We start from the raw sequence: 19,394 nt of genomic DNA, 5'->3' as shown, positions 1-19,394 counted from the left end.
TTAAAGAAAGCTGAATTAGAGAGAATGAGCCTCCATGGATTCAAGAGCGTCTTCCCTCCCAATGTCCCTTATGTTCCTCATAATGGATCCTTTCTTTAAACATTACACCCCTCAATTAGCTCATAATTGCTGTCCATGCCGTATGAATTATGCATCACACAATGCGAATCCAGGTTCCCTGGCACCGGACAAGTCACAAGCTGTTGAAGAAGCTGCAGTAATTACCAAAACAATCCCAGGAGACCTGGACAAAATGAGCATTATCTGGTCGCCAGGCCCTTCTTTCTGCCCCGCCTTTCCCACCTGCAGCCGGGATTCGCCCCCTCCCCACCGAGCGTTAATAAGTAGTGGCTGGGGCTGGAGCCCGTGCCCTGTGCCAAGCAACGTGCTAACCCGCCTTCACAGTTCTATTCCTTGCGATCCTTGGGAGGCAAAGACTACAGTTTTACATATCATACAAACTTAGCTTAAAATACCCTCTCCTTCTGGAGTTTCTGGGTCTCACATGCCGGGGCGTGGGTGAGGTTCACCTTGGTGACATAAGTGGAAAAGAGAGCTCGTTTAAGTAAGTGACAAATGTCATGACAAGGGATGGCTGGAAGCTATGCAAAAGGACAAAGAGGGCACTTTGGAGGCACTCAATGTGTTCATTACCAGTCAAATCACATTTATTGAGACTACTTGTTAAGAACCTCTAAAGAAGGGTTAATATATATATATATATATATATATATATATATATATGTATATATACACAAAAAACATTAAAATTGCACTTCTTCCCATATATTCATATTCATGTATGCAGATTCTTAACAAATTTCAAACAATTATCTCAAATCGTCTAGTTACTACTACTACTACTACTACTACACACACTGGCGCACATGCACACACATGCACACAGAGGTGCGTGTGTCAGTTATATCAGGTCGACTGGTAAGGACATACTCCCTCAGTGGTTGCTACCTTCCTTCTATCACCATCTCTAGATGTAAATTTGGAGGGTAGCCCGTCACTGCAATTATACCTTCATTCACGTTCTTTCAATAAGATTTGTCCAGATTTTTATTCCCCAAACATTTGCAATAAAACAAATCATTCTCTATAAGTGTTCATTCAGCTTAAGGGGGTAAATGTTTATCTTTGGTTTCTAAGCATTTGTTGGATCAATGTACGGCCCTCTCTGAATCCTACTCGTCTTTCACGGAAGCAACGTTGAGCCAAGGGCTGCTTCAAGCTCTGGTGTTGCCAGAGACAAATAAGATGCAATCTCTAACTTTTCTTTCTTCTTCTTTTTTTTTTTTTAATTTTTAAATTTTTTAAATTTTTTGGATCTCTAACTTTTCAGTAGCTTGTGGTCTACTAGAGGCCACTGTAATTTGAAATGGTGTTCGGGGATCAAAAAAAGTGACGGGCAGACGACTTGGAGGCAGACAGGCCAGCAGCAGCGCTCACTAATTTCATGATCGTTATCATACTCAGTTTGCTCATCTGTAAAATGGGAGTAAGGAACAACACACACTTGCAGTGGTACAATGCTCTGTAAGCAGGACTTTTGGATCTGTTCATACTTTTCAACAGCCAGGAGTGTATCAGAATTTTTATTAAAAAAAAAAAAACAAGCAGACACCGTTTTGAAATTAATGCTGACACAGAATGGATTGCTGCAGGGACACCTAGAGACTTCTTTTTCATCTTGCCCAAGGACAATTCACCTATCTTGTCTGGTTGCGACTTTCTTCACTGGACAAAAGACGAAGTTGAATAAATGGCCTTTAAGGTAGCTTTGATGTTTAAGAGTCAGTGATTTTATTTATAGGTAACAAATCACAAGCCCCTTTGGTGGTCTTCCCATCCTCGGGAATATGATTGGGGTCAAGCCCGATGGGGTGGATGGGGGGGTGGGCTGTGGTGGTTGTGATGGGTGGGCGTGACCTCGCCGTGTGTGAGTGATGTAGCCAAGAGTGGTGGCAGGGAGCCAAGGTCAGGAGATGAGAGACACCAGCGCATGCATCAAATCCCAAGAGGGAGCTAGAATTTCAATAGAAAAGCGACATCAAAGTTGAGAGCAGAAGAGCTCAAGGCATTGATGTAGGGAGGGCCCGGGCAGATGAGGCCTACTTCTTAGCACAGAAATTCGTTCATGCATTCACTCGCCCAACAAATATTTCTTCGGTTCCCACTGTTTGCTGGTTGTACCGTGTGGTGCGTGTGCAACACGAGCAAGACAGGCCAGGGCCCCTGTCCTCATGAGGTTTGCAGTCTCATGGGAGAAGCAAACGTTAGGAGAAGAACCACTTAAATGTATAATTTTTGGCCCTGGAGACTGCTCTTATAGTGATGAAACATTACATGGGGAGGAAAAAAAAAGGGTCATGCAGGTAGAAAAAGCCAACCAGATCAGCGTGCAGTCAGGGAAGCCATCCTGGAGGAAGTGTCATTTAGTGATACAGAGGAGACCTAAGAACTAACTATGCCAAGTTAAAGGAACAATTTCCATAAATGACAGGCACTGTGGGGAAGCCAGTCTATATGGACATTGGTGTTTCCCACTTAAAGGGCAGCCGAGGGGGCAGTTCCTTAAAGGGCTGTTCAAAACAGAAGGGCTATCACGTTAGGTCTCTGTAAATGGGTTATATATAAATACAGAGAGGGCATCAACATATTTCTTGCATCAAAGTTTCAAAAACTGCTGCAGCAGTATCTGTTGCCTGTGAAAGGGTTCAGATTTGAGTTCAGGTTCAGGTTCAGTTCAGGTTCCTGCTTTTCCAGAATTCTCCGGAAGTTTTAAGCGCTGTGGATGAGTTGTTCTTCTAAGCAGACACTGAACATGGGCCCCGGGTAGCTTAAAATGGACTCTCTCCTCCCACTCCCGCTCCCTGCCCAGGATCCTTCCAGAGATAGAACTACCCACAGAGAATAGGCTAGAAGGCAAGCATCGAAGGAGATGAGGATTCACCAATTTTAGAATTATTCTAGTGTTTGTAAAGCGTGTTCCATAGCAAAGTAGTTTCACCAGATGTCAATAAATGTTAGGTGGGGGAGAAAAAAAGGGTCCAGAATCCAATACAACCAGGAAATAGATTAAATATTTGTATAAACTTTCATTGTAGGACTCATCAGAACTTTCAACATTATAAGGTACGTTATAAATCTCTCATTGGCAGGTATGATTGGGAATATTTTCCAAACACACTTGACCATGAAACATGCTTTCCTAGGAATATTTCTTGGGTGTATTGTGCTCCCGAATGCATCTTTTTAGCAGAATTTAAACAGAATGCTGTTTAAATAAGTAGCTCAAATTTAGGGTTTCAAAGTGAAATAGATCTTAGAGACCACCTCATCCAACTCTCCCATTTTGTACAGGAATAGAAGCAAAAACTACTGCTCTACATCCACTTCTTTGGCATTTTAACACGCATTTCTCTTCTACTATGAACATCCATCCTGTTAAGCTATAGGAGAAAAAAAAATGCCATAAAGGAACAAGGAAATCCCTTCCCAGTACGAAGTAACTTTGAGATGGTCACTGCTCTGGACTTCAACTTAATTACGTGTTGAATGAAAACGATGCACCCCTGGGCTGTTGAAGAGCCAGTACTGTGTGCAAAGCACCTGCTAGAGGAGGCACTCGGTTGTTAGCTCCCGCTCCCCCCACCCTGAGAAATAAGCATCCTGCTTTATATAAACACCACCCGCAAATTTTCTGTATGCAATATGCAAATATTCAAGACATTTTCTATAATGTTAGGTTTTATCCTGGTCCCTTGGGGAACACATTAATGCAAAGTAAAATCCTCTGTTCAGTCCTGCTGGCTTAGATGGTTCCTTGTCCTCCCAGGAAGTACCTCTACTTTATTTATTTATTTATTTTTTTAGTTTTATGATAGTCACAGAGAGAGAGAGAGAGAGGCAGAGACATAGGCAGAGGGAGAAGCAGGCTCCATGCACTGGGAGCCCGATGTGGGATTGGATCCCGGGTCTCCAGGATCGCGCCCTGGGCCAAAGGCAGGCGCCAAACCGCTGCACCACCCATGTACCTCTACTTTAGAAGCTCATGTTAAACTTCATTAAAGACAAATACCTGGGAGTTTATCAATTTTGGCTCCCTTACATTTCAGAAAACTAGAAACAGATCCACAAGAGGAAGTGACTGGCCCAAGATCACTGTGCGATCTAGCAATCCCAACCCCAGCTAAGCTAGCAATGTCTAGCCAGGGGCCTTTTCTCCAAATCAGCAACTCCTCATTTGTTTTATTGGAAGCCTAGGACCAGAATGCTGACCTGTTTGCTCTTGGGTTCTCTTTACCTCTAGTAAAACCAGAAGTCTCAGGAGATTTTCTATCCCCGGGTAGGAAGATTCAGTTTGTTGAAAAGAGATAACCCCTTCAGCTCTGATCTGAAGGTTTTGTGCCACACAGAGGGTTTGGCAGGTTTTAGCAGGGTTTGGGCTAGAATCCAAGCTGGGCACCGGCCTCTGTCTTTCTGCAACCAGTTGGGAGGGAAGAGAAAATTCTCAGCTCCGAGAGAAAGCCCCCTCCCTGACGTGCACACAGTGGAGCAGGTGCCAGGCAGCAGCCCCGACAGTTAGGCAAATCAGTTGTGCAGATTTTAAAAACAAAAACAAAGGTAAACTGAATAACGCTGAACATAGCATTTTGTGCCACATGAGTGTAAATAATAAGAGCATCGATTCTCGCTCTCTGCTTTCTCTCTGGGACTTACCCAGGTGGTGGCTTGGACGGCACTGCAGATGGAACAGTGACAGCTGTGGAGCCTGCGGGCCTGGGTTCTGATTCTGCTCCTCCACTCACTGCCTGGTGACCTGGAACCCGGCACGCTCACTTCTTCCCATCTGATCCCTTGTCCGTCCATCCTATGGAGATGATAGCTGCTTCAAATCCTTTTCATGAGAATCAACTGGAAGACTGAAATCAAACCTCCAATTCCCCCTTGCTACTCCAGAGCAAGTACCACACGCTGTGAGATCCCTCCTTGCCCTTCCTGGTCCTTGCTCTTCTGGGGCACCTGCACCCCAGCTTCTGTGATAGGTCCCCTCATTAAAAGTCCCTGCAAAGTGCTCACCAAACAGCAAGGAAGTGCAAGGCAGACCTTTGCCCTCTGCCCGGATGATGTATTTGCTTGTTCCTGGCTCCTTCAGAGAGTAGGTTTTGTAGCCATTGGGCCCCAGAGCTCATGAGCTGATGAGGGGATTCTGTGCGTGATCTGCTTGAGCAAAATCTGAGAATTTGCTAGGTTATGAGGGAGGACAGCAGACAGATCCTTGGAACCAATTTTAAAAGGAAGCTCCCCCCTGCCCCCAGAAGTTAATGCTAACGGGCATGTCTTCCAGTTTATAGGCTGTGGGTCCAAGGTGGCACGGGTTTCAGGCTTCAGGCACTGTAGCTAGCACAGGCTAGGCCAAAGGGTTGCCTGGCACAGGGGAGGGAGGCCTCTGGAGATCGGAAACCAGACTAACCCTGACATGCTTGTTCCCACTGGACCTCACTCAGGCCATTCAAGGATCATAGGGAGGCCTTGGCTTCTTCACTGAAAAGAGGGCTGGAAGGTGCCCTGGAAGGTGACCAGACTTAGTCTTCTCTGAGAAATCAAATGGTTCTGGCATCACCCAAAGAACGCCCTAAGAAGATTTTCTTCCCTCCTGGGAAGTAAAATCCTAAATCCTGGCAGGACTGTCGCTCAGACAACAGAGTAGACTTGAGGTGGGCCACTGACGCCACCTGGCCGCCTCTAAAGTCACAGATGGGGAAACTGAGGCGGTGAAGATTTGCAGGAGGATCCGCAGTGAGCTAGTGGCTGGTTCCGAAAGCCACGGTCCCGTCCCTGGGGAAGCTCTCAGTCCGCAGAGTGCGCTGCATCACAGGGGGGGCGTTCAGACCATGACCTGGCAGGAGGCCCACACTGCCCTGGTTGGGAAGTGGGTTCCAAGCTCATCTGTACAGCCCAGGGCTCGCACCCTGCCTTGCTGTTTCTCCCCGGCAACGGCCCCTGCCTAGACACCCCCAACCCGATCCCCACACCCCCCCCTCGGGGCCGGGGAGCTTGACCACCTTCCCATCCTTGACCAACACATCGGAGCTTCCCTAACACTTGCACCTAAGTTTGCTTCTCTCGATTGGAACCCTGACCTGTCCAAGCACTTCCCAGGGAGCGTGCAGATGGGCAGAGTGGCCCCCGAGGGGGACACCGGGGTGCAGCATGGGGAGCGGAGACAGACAGGAGATTTTTAACCGGAGACCTGCGCCCCCTCCTCCTTGCAGACCCTTCCTGAGCGCCTACTACGTGCGGCCGCCGGGGATGCTGGCCGTCTAATCAGTGCTGCGAGCCGCGCGCCCCTCTGAATGTCAGCCCCCCAGCCCTGGCTTTGTGCTGGGTCTCTTTCTTCTTCACTCTCTTTCTTTCTTTCTTAAGCCACCAACAAAACTCTGACCTCTCCCCGCGCACACAATGCAGGCAGTCACTCATGCATTAACAACCACCCGGCCCCAAAGGTCGTTTCTATGACAACCCCGAGGTCCTTAATGACCCTGGCAGGCCAATGATTTTGTTTTGTTTGAGAGTGAAGGAATAATAAGTCAGGCCGGCTCCCGCGGCCCCTCCCCCGCGCCCCTCCGCAGCCGCGATCCTCTGTTCATTATCTGGCTGCTGCATCAGCCCCAGAGACAGGGCGGCAGCCAGCAATGAAAGACAAGAGCCCGCTGCAGACAAAGAGCTGTAAAGGACCAGAGTGTGCCTGCATCCGAGGCTGCCCGGGCCTCATTAATTCCATCGCCGGCCAGGGAGCGGGGAGCGGGAACCGGGGCCCCGGGGTCCCCGGTTCCGGGAGTCCAGTGTGCGCGCGGGAACCCCAAACCACAGCGCAGAGCCCGGTTTGGGAGGCCTCTCCAGCCAGCAGGCAGCCCCCCTCCCAGCGGCAGGACCTATCATTTTAATGATGGGATGAACAAGGCAATTAACGTGCAGCCCCACCAGCTTCCAGGGGATCATCGCCGGTAACTTCGGAGGCTGGGCCGTGGCTGCCAGACAAAGGAGGGCAGCCTGTCCCCCCCAACCCCCCGAGGGCTGATTCCCCGTCCACTGCCTCCGGGTGGGGCATTGCCCCTCTAGGTTTTCCACTGGGCTCTTTTGGGGTTCAGCCCTGTGAAGCTTCCTGGGGAGGAAGCTCTTATTGTCTTCTGATCTTGGGGCAAACAGGCCTCCAGCTTGTCACATTAATTTTCAAATGTGATGTTTGGCAGCATGGGATTTTGCTAGCAGACACTTGGAATTATTTTTGGTGTGTGTGTATGTGTGTGTGTGTGTGTGTGTGTGTGTGTGCACGGCTGAAATCCCCCAGAATAAGTCATTATCCTGTAAAAAAAAAAAAAATCTGCTGCTACTGGCTGCCTGGTGGCCCAATCAGCTGACTCATTTTCCACGCTTTCCCTCAAGTAATTAGCGTTTTCATTTTTCCCAACCTGCCTATTAGATAAACTCCGGGATCTCATTCTGTTGAAGCACATTTTTGTGAGTTGACTTGCCCCGGCCCCTCCCCGAGAAACAAAAGGAGAGGTCTTGGAGGGAGGCACAAAGATGGGGGATTTAGGCCCACGTTCTCCAACCTGGACTGCTTCTTAATCAAGGACATGGTCAAGAAGGGCCGTGTGTCGTCGAGGGAAGAGCTTGGGCACGGTGTCCTGACGTGGATCCCAGCCTCTGCTGTCGGTCCCCGGCGGGATCCTGCGCAAGGGTCCCTGGCAGTCACGGGTCTCCGGCGGTCACAGAACCCCTCGCAGAGCTCGACATTCCAGAGAAGCAGCACTGAGACCCTACAGGTTACAGGAAGGCCACCCCCCGCCCCCCCATGCCCATCTCTTGCCATCTCTCTCTCTGGCCTCAGTTTCCCCTCTGCCAAACGAGGGACTTGGCTCTAGATCCGGAATGGAAACCTCTAGGCTCTCACAGGCCAGCAGGCAGCATGGATGATGAGAGAGGAGGGGAGGCCGGGGAGGCTGGCGGGCACCCCACCCTGCTAATTCCAGCAGTTGCAGAGCAGCTCTGGGAGTGGGAGTATAGATCCAGGATGGCCGCAGATCCGAGGCTTCTCAAAAGAAGACAGAACGTGGATTTTTTCTTTTTTTTTAATTTTCCCCAATGTGAAATCTTCAGATTTTCAAACGTGGTCGACTCATTCTAATTTTTGAGAACATTATGCTAAGCTAAGAAAACACACTTGCATATAATGTGTGATGCTGGGGCTACCAGTTTATGGTTTCTGCCCTAGACCTTTGCAGCTCCAAGGGTGGTCGGACAACCAGGCACGTCAGCAGCACCTGGAAGCTCACTGGAAATAAAGAATCCCAGGCCTCCCTCCGGATCTCTTGCCTCACAAACCAGTGATCCACATGTTCATTAATGTTCGTGCAGCAACGGAGTGGCTCTTCAAGTGCTTTGAAATCTACTGTCCAGCTCTCCTTACCCGAAACATTCTCCAGCATCTTGCCTGAGGGCCGGCTTGCTCTCTGAGCCTCCCATGCACACCTTTGTCACACCCCAGGGAAGAAGAATGGCCCGCTAAGAGGACAGGAGACCAAAGTGTGTAGGCTCACGCGAGGGGCCCTGGACTCATCTGGCCCAAACCTTTCCCTCTGGCAGGCGGGGGAAGAGTTAAGCCATCCAGGGCAGATGGCTGTTTATTCTCTCCTCCAGGGGGTGGGGCTGCTCAGTCTCATAAAAAATGCCAACTTTTTCAGTCCTCTGTTCCTAGAATTTACAGCCATTGACACAACTGACCACGATTCTTCCCCTCATTTCCTTTCTTGGGCGGTCCTTGACCTGACATCATCCTGGTTTGTATCCACTTCTTCAAAAGCCTTCCCAGTCTACTCTTGCGTTTCCCTCCCTCTCCAGCTTTCCAAATGTGGGCTGTCCCCGGGGGCTGCTGTCTCCACAGCAGTGTTCTTGCAAACACTTCGACCTCTGACTCTACTTCTCAGCTTTGATCTCTCTGAGGGATAGTGGTGCTTTTCCACCTGCTGGGTGGCACCTCGGGCTCAGATGGCCTAGAAGGGAAGCGCGGCCTTTGGTCCAAAGCTCATTCTACTCTTGGTCGCACAACCAATTTTAGTGGCCTCTTCACTCAGGCTCGAATCTGGGTGCCAGGCTGGCATAACACAAAGAGCCAAAGGCCTGTGCCCTGATGTTAACCACGCAGCTTAAATGTTCTCATCCCCAGTATGAGATGCCTCCAGGAGTAAGTGCTCTAGAAACCGGCAGGTCAGCAAGATGATTTTATGGACATACTTTGTTTTCAACTCACCGTTGTAAGTAATATTTATTTCCCACCCTCCTTCCATCGGGATCCAACAGCTGCAAGATTCAGCGTATGGCACCTCCTGGATCTCTGTTGCCCACCTCCCCTTACTTTCACACTAGGCCGTGCCCTCATTAACTGTCACCCACCATGCTGCAAGACGTTCTAGGTGTGAGCCTCTAAGAAACCTCCCAATGACTCTGCCCAAGGCACTGTGCTAAATGGAGCTCCTTTTGTCTAGAATTGGGAAGGCATCTTCTGTGCCTCCTAAGAGAAATCCACAGTCTTCATCCTGGACGTTCAGAGCCCTTCACAACTTGACCCAGTGTGTCTCACACTCTTGGGTGTCACACACACGCCAGACTCTCCAGACAAATGGAAGATGTCTGTGTTCCTCCTGCTGGCTGAGCCTGCCGCATTTCCTGTAGCCGGAATGGTCCTCCATGTCAGTCTCACCCCAACCTAAGTGCCTCCATGTGTTTGAGGCTCAGCTCAAGGTCACCTCCTCTAGCGAGTGATCAGTTATCTCTTCCCTAGTTCGATGCCACTCTGTTCCGGCCCCTCATGGTGCTGCATCACGGGGATTATCTCAGACAGCTCGGGCTGCCAGGACACCATGCCACAGACTGGGTGGCTTAAGCAACAGCAATGTACCTTCTCATAGTTTGGGAGGAGAGAAGTCCAAGATCAAAGTTCCGGCCAACTCATTTTCTGGGCAGGTCCTGCTTCCTGACTTGTAGATGGCTGCCCTCTTGCTGTGCTCCTGCATGGTGTTTCCTCAGGGCAGGCTTTTGGAAAGAGATAGACAAACAGACAGACAGATGGAGAGGCAGAAGGGGGTGCTTTCTGGGGTTTCTCTCTTTTTTAAGTTTTTTAAAGATTTTATTTACTTTTTTTTTTTTTAATAAACTGCCTGATTTCACCAAGTAAATAGAGCATTTCTCAACAGCCTGGTGAGTATCTCTATGCTTATCTTTACAGCATAGTGATGTCCATTTGCTTCCTTGCAGGTGTCCCCAGGTGAGGTTCTTAGGGCAGGGACTGGGGCTCCTTGTTCTCCTGTGCCCAGCACTTGGCATATTGCTTGACAACTGATAATAGCACACTTTAATGTTTGTTGAAAAGAAGAAATGAATACAAACAGGAACATTAGGAAAATTTTTCCTTATCATTCCTCTAAACTTCCTAAAATTGCCTTTTAAGAGTGAATTTATTATAACATTTCAGACAATTACTTTACATGACTGTTCACAGGATATTCTCATTTCAGATCCCATGACAATGAAAAAAGTGATTAGTGTACAGAGAAGGTGAAAGAAGGGAAATTGGAGATCTGTATTAAATTCGAAAAGAGAATAATAGTAGCTTCTTGCCATTCATGAGAGATACGTCAGAAAACCGACGTCACGAACGCCGAGTTTCACTTATTCCGATACCACACGTAGCTCCCATCCAGGAGAATGTGAATCCACCAGATTCATAACAATTCTGGCAACAGTCACAGTAAGTGGTAGCATGACACTTACTGAGCCAAGCATTCCACTAAGTACTAGAACATATTCCCATTCAATGCTCACAACAGTCATAAAAGGTCAGAATTATTATTATTCCCATTTTAGAGTTAAAGACATTGGGAATCAAAGAGATCAAGTAACTTGCCCAAGGACATGAAGCTAGTGAAGGGCTACGGTAGTCGGTCGTCCAGTTTGCCCAGCACATGGGACTTTCCACGCTAAAAGCAGGGAGGTCCCCAGCAAAGCAGGATGGTTGGCCAGTCTATAAGGGATTCATGGGGGTTTGGAAGCTAGCATCTGATGCCAGGATTTAAGCCATTAAACAGTATTCAGTACCTGCTTGGAAAAGTTTCCAGCTACCATATTTATGAGCTAAGCTAAAATTTTCAAAGTGGTAAATTCGAAAGTATTAACCAAGCATCATTCAGCGTAGGAGTTGACGTTCCAAGACTGGCAGCTCCTGAGGGCAGGGGCTCTCACCTACTTCTCTTCCTCTGTTCCACAGTCCCAACAGGAGACTTTGCACATGGTACAAGTGCAGGAAGAACTTGTTCAATGGCAGTTCTTCTCCAGTCACCAGAAGTGGAAAAATGTAATCCATCAGTAACTGACGACTGGGATACTCATGTTCTGTTACCACATTTCTCCCTCTTCTTCTTGCTTCTCCCCCTGAGCACACCGGAATGGCTGCCTTCCTTCCCATGACCCTTCCAGGCTTCCAGCTCATCTGCCCCACTGGAGAATATGTGCCCTAGAGCACGATCCATCGCTTGTTTTGCCTTTCTCTGCTGACCAATATCTCCTTATTCTCTCATAAGTCATAGCACCCCCATTTGCTTCCTGGGATTCCTCTTCTGGGGAATTATTTACTTGGGATGCTCCTACTGGGAGCCAGACACCTAAACTGCAACGGCCAATCAGCCTCCAACACATAACACTGTCTTTGTATTTTCCATAATTTAGGACTTTGTGAAGGATTAATCAGTGTGGCAGAGATCCCTGGTTGTTACCTGATATCTGTTTTCCTTTCTTCCCTAGGATTAAAATATTTACCAGGGTGCATGGCTGCCCTGAATCAAGGCCCCATCTCCCAGTCTCTCTTGCATGGCCATGTGACAAAATCCGGGCTGATGGGATGTCAGTGGCAGGGTCCTATAATGTCTTCCAGGACCTTTCCTGGTGAGAGCTGGTATGTACCCTTGATACTCTCTTCTCCATCATTTTCTCTCTCCTGGAACACAAAGTCCGCCTTAGACTATGAAGGCAAGGGCTGCACTGCAAGGATGACAAGGTGGTGATCTAGAAGCTTCCTGGGCCCCTGACCCTGTGGGCTGCTACCTTGGCCCTTGCTCTGCCTGCCCAGATTTCTATATTAAAAAAAATAAGCTTCTATCTTGTTTAAGCCGCTGTTATATTTTACTTTTTGTTTAGTTGCAGCTTCAATTCTAAATAAGATCGCTGTGATGATTTGGGGTGCTGCGTGAGATGAAGCACGTGTCCCCCCTTACACCCTGCAAAACCCAGGGACCACTCTGCTTTGGTGTTCACACTGTGGAGATGGAAACACAAAAGCCCTCAGGGGGCCACGGGTCCTCGCCGTCCTGCACCCCTCGCCAACCTGTGCTTTCTGCTGCTCTGTATTGGAATGGCCACGTCTGGGCTTTTACCACGACTCCCTCAGATTCCGTCAAATAACTGAGGAGTGGCTTCTCTGAGCATCTCCACGCACTCCATTGCCCTTCTGGTCTGCATTACAGCAGAAGAGAAGATTTCTATAGCTCCGGATCCTTAATGTTTTTAATGAAGCAACTTCCAGAATAAATATACCATGAAATGGGTTCCCCAAGGTGCTGTACAGCCTCCCATCCCCCAACTCATCATGGACTAGAAGCTTCCATTCCGAGTCCAGCTGAGTGACCGAGGCTCAAGATGATGGCCTGGCCTAGAGTAGCGTAGGGTACTCAGCAGAGTCATCCGACTCTGAGTCATGGCTTGGAGCCCAAGTACGACATCCTCTCTCATTTCATCTCTCTTGGGCACATGCTGTCTCTTACCCTTTATAATATAAAGCTTATATTAGCTTTAACCAGCAGTTTGTTATGTAAAATGTTCCACATGACAGCTCAGCTTTGCCCTAATTCCCCCATTTCCTGCAACCTCTCAAAGATCTTTCTTAATGCCCTTGCTCTATAATCCATTAATTTCTATTTTATGAGTAGAGACTTCCCTTGGTATTTCTTTGCTACTACCAGTTTTTTCTTCTTTCTCAGTCTTTTTTCCCCTCCTCTTGACATCCTTTCTCATCATACTCTTCTCCCCGTTTGATACAAACCTCCCCTATTTTAGGTCAGGCCTATTGCCCAATATTTCATCCTGCATGCAAAGGGAAGATAAATGGTCGAGACAGCCTTCTCAGAAACAAAAGCAAAAAAGGTTTTCTTTGTGTAGTTCAGGGGTTAGACCTTGTTTAAAATGCCCATATCACCCTCTTGGATCTTTTTCCTTTCCTTTTCTCCTATGAGCTCCATTACCTACTGTGCTCCTCTCTTCCAGCACCAATAGCACATACCTAATATAATAAAGAATTCGTTTCACCTCTCCCATCATGCTATGAACATCCTGAAACCAGGGATCATGTCTCTTGCAGTTTTGCATGGAGCCACACAGCTCCTAGTGCATAGTAGGTTCTGCACAAATGTTAAATGATTGTATGCCTCAAACCACTCAGCTTTCTTTGTTCTAAGTTAAAATTTTTCTAATCGTGAACTAAGAAGTTGCCAGACTTCCTCAAAACTACCTGATAAACTGAGCTTCATCAAAATTTAAAATTTCTGCTTTTTAGAAGGTGAAGAGAATGAAAAAATAAGCCACAGACTAAGAAAATGTAAAGGTCCTGTCTAAATGTAAAGGTCTAAATATTTAAATAATTTCAAAAATCAGGGGTGCCTGGGTGGTGTACTCAGTTAAGCGTCCAACTCTTGATTTTGGCTCTGGTCATGATCTCAGGGTCCTGGAACCAACTTCCACATTGGGCTCCAAGCTTAGCGGGGAGTCTGCTTGGAATTCTTTCTCCCTCTCCCTCTGCCCCTCCTCACCCTGTGCTCACACTCCATCTCTCTCTCTCTCTCATAAATAAATAAATCTTTAAATAAATAATTTTGAAAGTCAATAATAGCAAAATAACCGAACAAAAAGTGGCAAAATATTCAGACAGATACTTTATGAAAGAAAATGTATGGATAGAAAATAAGCACATGAAAAGGCATTCATCCTCATTAGCATTAGAGAAATGCAAATTAAAACCATAAGATAACAGTCTCCATTAAAGTGGCTAAAACTAAAAAGACTGATCATTCCAAGTGTTGATAATGAGAAGGAACCAGAATACACACACTGCTGGTGGCCATATAAAATGGTGCAACCACTTTGGAAAACAGTTTCAAAGTGTTTTAAAAAGTTACACAGATACCTACCATGTGACCCAGCTATTCAATCCTCAGTATTTACCCACAAGACATAAGAGCATATGTTCAAACAAAGACTTATAAATGAATCTCCAGGGCACCTTGGTTTGCAGTAGCCAAACACCAGATACAATTCAGATGTCTCTCAATAGATCAATGGATAAAAAAACCTGTGGTACGCCCTTGCAATGGAATACTACTCAGCAATATAAAGGAATGGATATTTGATACACAGTACCACATGCACAAATCTTAACATAATCTTGCAGATGAAAGAAACCAGACAAAAAAGTGCCTACTCTAGGATAAAATTCTAGGATATACAAGCTAATCTTTAGTTACAGAAAACACATTAGAGATTGTTTAGGACCAGAGTCAGAGGGCCAAGGAAGGGCTGTAAAGAGCAAGAGGAAACTTTGTAGGGGTGATTGGACATGCTCAGCATCTTGATGGTGTTATAGGTGAATACATTTGTCCAAATGTACCAAACCAATGCTTTAGATATGTGTAGTGTCTCACCATATGAAAGAATGAGAACTATGGGGACACCTGGGTGGCTCAGTGGTTGAGTGTCTGCCTTTGGCTCAAGGCATGACCCCGGAGTTCTGGGATCAAGTCCCACATCGGGCTCCCTGCATGGAGCCTCTTCTCCCGCTGCCTATATAGGTCTCTGCCTCTCTCTCTCTCTGTGTCTCTCCTGAATAAATAAATAAAAATCTTTTTAAAAGAAAGAATGAGAACTATGTGACATGATGAAGGTGGTAGCTGATATGATGGTGGTCATCATTTTGCAATGTATAAATGTGTCAAATCAACACATCTTGTACTTTAAACTTACCCAGTGTTATATGTCAATGAAGTCTCAGTAAAGCTGGAAAAAAATAAGTGCGGTTTAATATATTATTTATTGATAAACAGTTATTTATACTAATTATTGTTTATGTATTTGTGTATTGTTTATTATTGTTTATTTATTGTTTTTATTTTTTATTTATTTTTATTGTTTTATTGTTTATTTATAATTCAAAAAGCTGGGGAGACAGAAATAGACGATAAGCAGATGCTTTGATTACCACCCACCATTCTTTCAATTGCTCTCGTTTTCCTCAGAAGCTAGTCTATCTACTGCTTTCCCCATAAAATAAAGACACCACTCACACAGCTTGAGTCAAGGGGCAGATTTGGTCTTCTGTGAACCTAGATGAAAGGTTCCTTGACTTTGCTATTAAAAAGTGTGTCTGGGAAGATGTGATATTGTTGTACTGTGTTATTGACACACATTTCTCATTTTTTCCTCAAGCACCTTCTTGTCAACCACAATTAGGAGTGGTGGAGTGGGAGGAGCTTACAGCCTGGACTCATTTTGAGACTCTAGGCGTTAGTACTAAATGCATGAATGATTCTGCTAAACAGAGCTGGCTAGGATGTCACAGACTGGCCCAATGGAAACTGCCCAAAGTTAGGAGATTTCCCTCTATGACTTGTTGGGCCCCTTTTCAATGCCAGGACACAAAGGTGAATGTGCCCAGCTCAACCCTTTCGTATTGGGGACAGCTTGGGGCCAAGGGTGCAGTCAGCCCTTCACCTGGCCAGCCCTAACACAGTATGCTGGGTCCTACCAGAGAGGCATGCAGGGGGAGCCTGGGAGAGGTGGTGGTGTTTTACCCCTCCCTCTGATGCCAGTGGAGACAGCTTCTGTTGTGAGTGCTGAGGGTGAGTAGAGTCGACCCTGGAGAGGGGCAGACGCATTTTAGGTCGAGCAAACAGTGTAATGATGAACCCTGGTGAGCAGTGTGGAGGTGACTCTAAAGGGGATATAGTTGGCTCTGGGCTGGTGAGAGGAGGTCCCTCAGCTGGTGAGCAGGATCAAGTGAAAAAGATCTGGCGATAGCATTCTATAAAAATGTTCCTAGTCCCAAGTCTTGCTGCTAACTTGTTTTATGAATTTGAACAAAGGACTACACAGACTCCCTTGGTCATAGGTAAAGCCGGAATACTATTGGGTGCTAGGAACAGAAGAGTTTAACTGTGACATTGCTTTAAGAAGTCACCCATGGCAGGTACCCACCTCTCTGCCCCCAGGCCTTAGATCCTGTGCCCAGACAGGCATGGTTCATATTGCAGAGCAGACGTGTTGCTGATTCCAGCTAAGCTGAAGTCAATACGTGTTTGGTGAGTGACTTGCAGAGACCTCTGCAAAGCTATCCCTAACCTGTTTCAGGTTGTGATGCACCAAAGGGGCCCTGATGAGAGTGTGCAGCCAAAGGGAAGATCGATATGGTCTGGGAGAGTCAAGGAAGACTTCTTGGAGGAGACAAGAATATAGCTGAACCCTGAGGAGTCACAAGGATTCAGAGCTCTGAGCACTGGAGCATGGATGGGAGCAGGGGAAGGAACAGGATCCAGGGAAGCGGGCAGGAGGCTGGTCCAGATGAGAACATGCAGAAAGGACTAGCAGATCCAAGAAGAGGTCATGCTTTCACCTCATCTTCCCAGGAGGTGCCAAGCACTGCACACTGGCTGACTGAGTGAGCGAGACTAGTCTAGGAGTGAGCACATAAAGGAAACTGAGAAAGCCCAGTTTGGAAGCCCTCAAAAACTGTAGTCAGGTGAATGGTGCTCCCAGAAGATACAACCACCCAGAACCTATGAATGTGAGCTTATTTAGAACAAGGGTCTTTGAAGATGTAAGTCAAATAAAGATCTTGAGATGAGATTTTCCTGGACTATCCAGGTGGGCTTTAAATCCCTTGACAAGTGTCCTTGTAAGAAAAGAGAAGGGGAGCAGACACAGACACAGAACAGAAGACCATGTGATGGGGAGGCAGAGACCAGAGGGATGCAGCTACCAGCCAAGGAACACAAGGATTGCTGGCAGACACCAGAAGCCAGGAGCTAGGCATGGGACGATTCTCCCTCAGAGCTTCCAGAAGGAACCAACCTTGCAGACACCTCGATTTCTAACTTGTAGCCTCTAGAACTGTAAGGAATACATTTCTATTGTTCTAAGCCACTGGGTTTGTGGCATTTTGTTATGGCAGCCCTAGGACATCACACAATACAGTTGAGATTTATCTCCCAGAAAACAGGGAGCCACCAAAGATGTTTGAGCTCCAAATCGGCGGAAGAGTATTCTGAGAGCGTATGCGGGATGGACTGCTCTCAGAATGCAAATGAGCCAGGAAAAACTGGAGGTTGGTGTTCTAGGACACCTCTCTGAGCCACAAAGCTTTCTTGATTACATTTGAAGCATGACCCCCTCCATCAGCTCCCCAGCTGCTGATTGGGGGTCTGCTGCAGTCTTGTCATACCAAGGCTAAAAGTAGCGCACGGTTACATAGGCAGGCATGAAGGAGACCTAGAAGGGCCTGTTCCTTTCCTTCTCCAATCCCTCTATTGCTACAGCGACATCCCTGGCAGCAGGCCCAGCTCTCGGGGAATGAGTGTAAAGGAAGGTGCTCCGAGCATCTGGCAAACTGTGAGGGACCAGAGTCAGCTGAGGCTAGGGCCAACCATCGGAGGGATCAGCCACTCCTCCTCTCCTATCATCTTCTTGTCCGGTTTTATTTTCCTTTGGGTTACTGAGGGCCTCCAGAGCGATAGCATCCACCCTTCCCCAACCTCTCATGGCTTCCTCTTTTCAGCAACCTCTCCCCAGCGGTTTCTGTGCTTCCTGTCTTAGAATAGTGCTCCTAAGAAGTAGGTGATGCTGCTGACAGCAGTGTGGATCTGTGCAGGGGAGCACCTCGCTGGGCTCCAAAGACGTGGGATCAATGAGATCCAACCAGAGAGACCCCAGGCCAAGGCCTTTCTCTGTCCCTCATCTGCTCACCTGATCATCCCATTTTCCCCTGTCATTCTGGAGTATGTGTGGACAGGTCAGGATATACAGCAGTGGTTTTCAGCCAATGGTGATTCTGCTCCCAAGGAAACATCTGGCAATGTCCAGAGACGTGTTTTGTTGTCACTAGATAAAGACCCTTCCAGCCTGGAGTTGGCTAGTGGAATCTAGCAGAGGGTAGAGCCCAGAGATGATGCTAAGTCTCCTGCCATGCACACAACAGTGCCCACGACAATTATCGAGCCCCAAATGTGCTGAGGTTGAGAAACCTTGGCGCACAGTAAGGCCCTAGTAACCAGAAGGTGAGAAACAGCTGTTCTAAAACCCATGCATGCCACTCCAGAGAAGAACAGGAGATAGTTCTTCCTTCAGGGATTGTTGGACTCATAATTATTGTGAAAAACAAAACAAAGCAAAAGATAAGAGAATTGAGAGTTTAGTAGAAGTGACAGCTGAGAGCTGAAAAAGTAATGATTATTTCTAAACATGACTGAGAAGGAATTAATTGTGGCTAATGTCCAAAGATGGAATATCTTCTAGAAATAACGGATATGTGCATGGTGTTTAACAGCTTTTATGAAGTGCTTTCTTAAATCTTACCAAAAATACTGAAAGCACTTTTTAACCAAAATAGCAACATCAACAGCAAAACCCATGGGGGCTGACACATAAAAGTTTAGTTAAATTTTGCTGGAACATAACTCAGACAAATGGGATGCTGCCGTATAGGTTTTGGAGATTTCTGCAGTTTTAGATGACGGAAGTGACGATGTAAAAATCCTTTTATTTACCTGAAAAAACTTCTATGTACTTATTGCTTTCTTTTGCAAGTGGCCTGAGATCTTAATGGGAATATCATATAACATATAGAAGTGAAAAGAAAGAGAATGACCCATAATTCCAATATCTAGAGATAAATACTGTTAATATCTTAACGAATATAACCCATATCTTTGTTATGAATTACTACCAGATTATACACACTATGCTGTGACATTTTAAATATATATTTTATTATGGACCTCCTCCCACCGAAGCACCTGTACGCACACTACATCAGTTGTGATGACTGGATGGTGGCTGGATGGCTGCGTGATATTTTGTAAGCACTTTCTTTGTATCAGTGCTAGAGAGAACATCATGCATTGTCTTTAGATCGTGTAAATGTGAGACACTCCCTGAGGTCTGAGGAAGGTTTTATTTTTTTTGTCCTCAGCAAAACATCCCAATCAAGTATGATTGCATCCCAGGTAAGT

At 46.7% G+C, this 19,394-nt stretch overlaps 1 long non-coding RNA gene across 2 annotated transcripts; it reads right to left on the bottom strand.

Annotated features, from left to right (window-relative positions):
- Positions 1-1,812: 1,812 nt before the first annotated feature.
- LOC140631527 (uncharacterized) lies at positions 1,813-6,411 on the bottom strand. 2 transcript variants are annotated; one of them, XR_012029068.1, is made up of 4 exons: positions 6,156-6,411; positions 5,092-5,247; positions 4,732-4,882; positions 1,813-2,034 (listed from the first exon to the last, which is right to left on the bottom strand). It is a non-coding gene; the product is annotated as an uncharacterized lncRNA (long non-coding RNA). The 2 variants fall into 2 exon arrangements; XR_012029069.1 differs by lacking the exon at positions 5,092-5,247.
- Positions 6,412-19,394: the final 12,983 nt, after the last annotated feature.

Source organism: Canis lupus, chromosome 4 (genome assembly GCF_048164855.1).
Source record: "Canis lupus baileyi chromosome 4, mCanLup2.hap1, whole genome shotgun sequence".
Lineage (NCBI taxonomy): Eukaryota > Metazoa > Chordata > Mammalia > Carnivora > Canidae > Canis > Canis lupus.
Note: the sequence above shows the minus strand (reverse complement) of the source record. Positions and strands in the feature narration are given on the sequence as shown.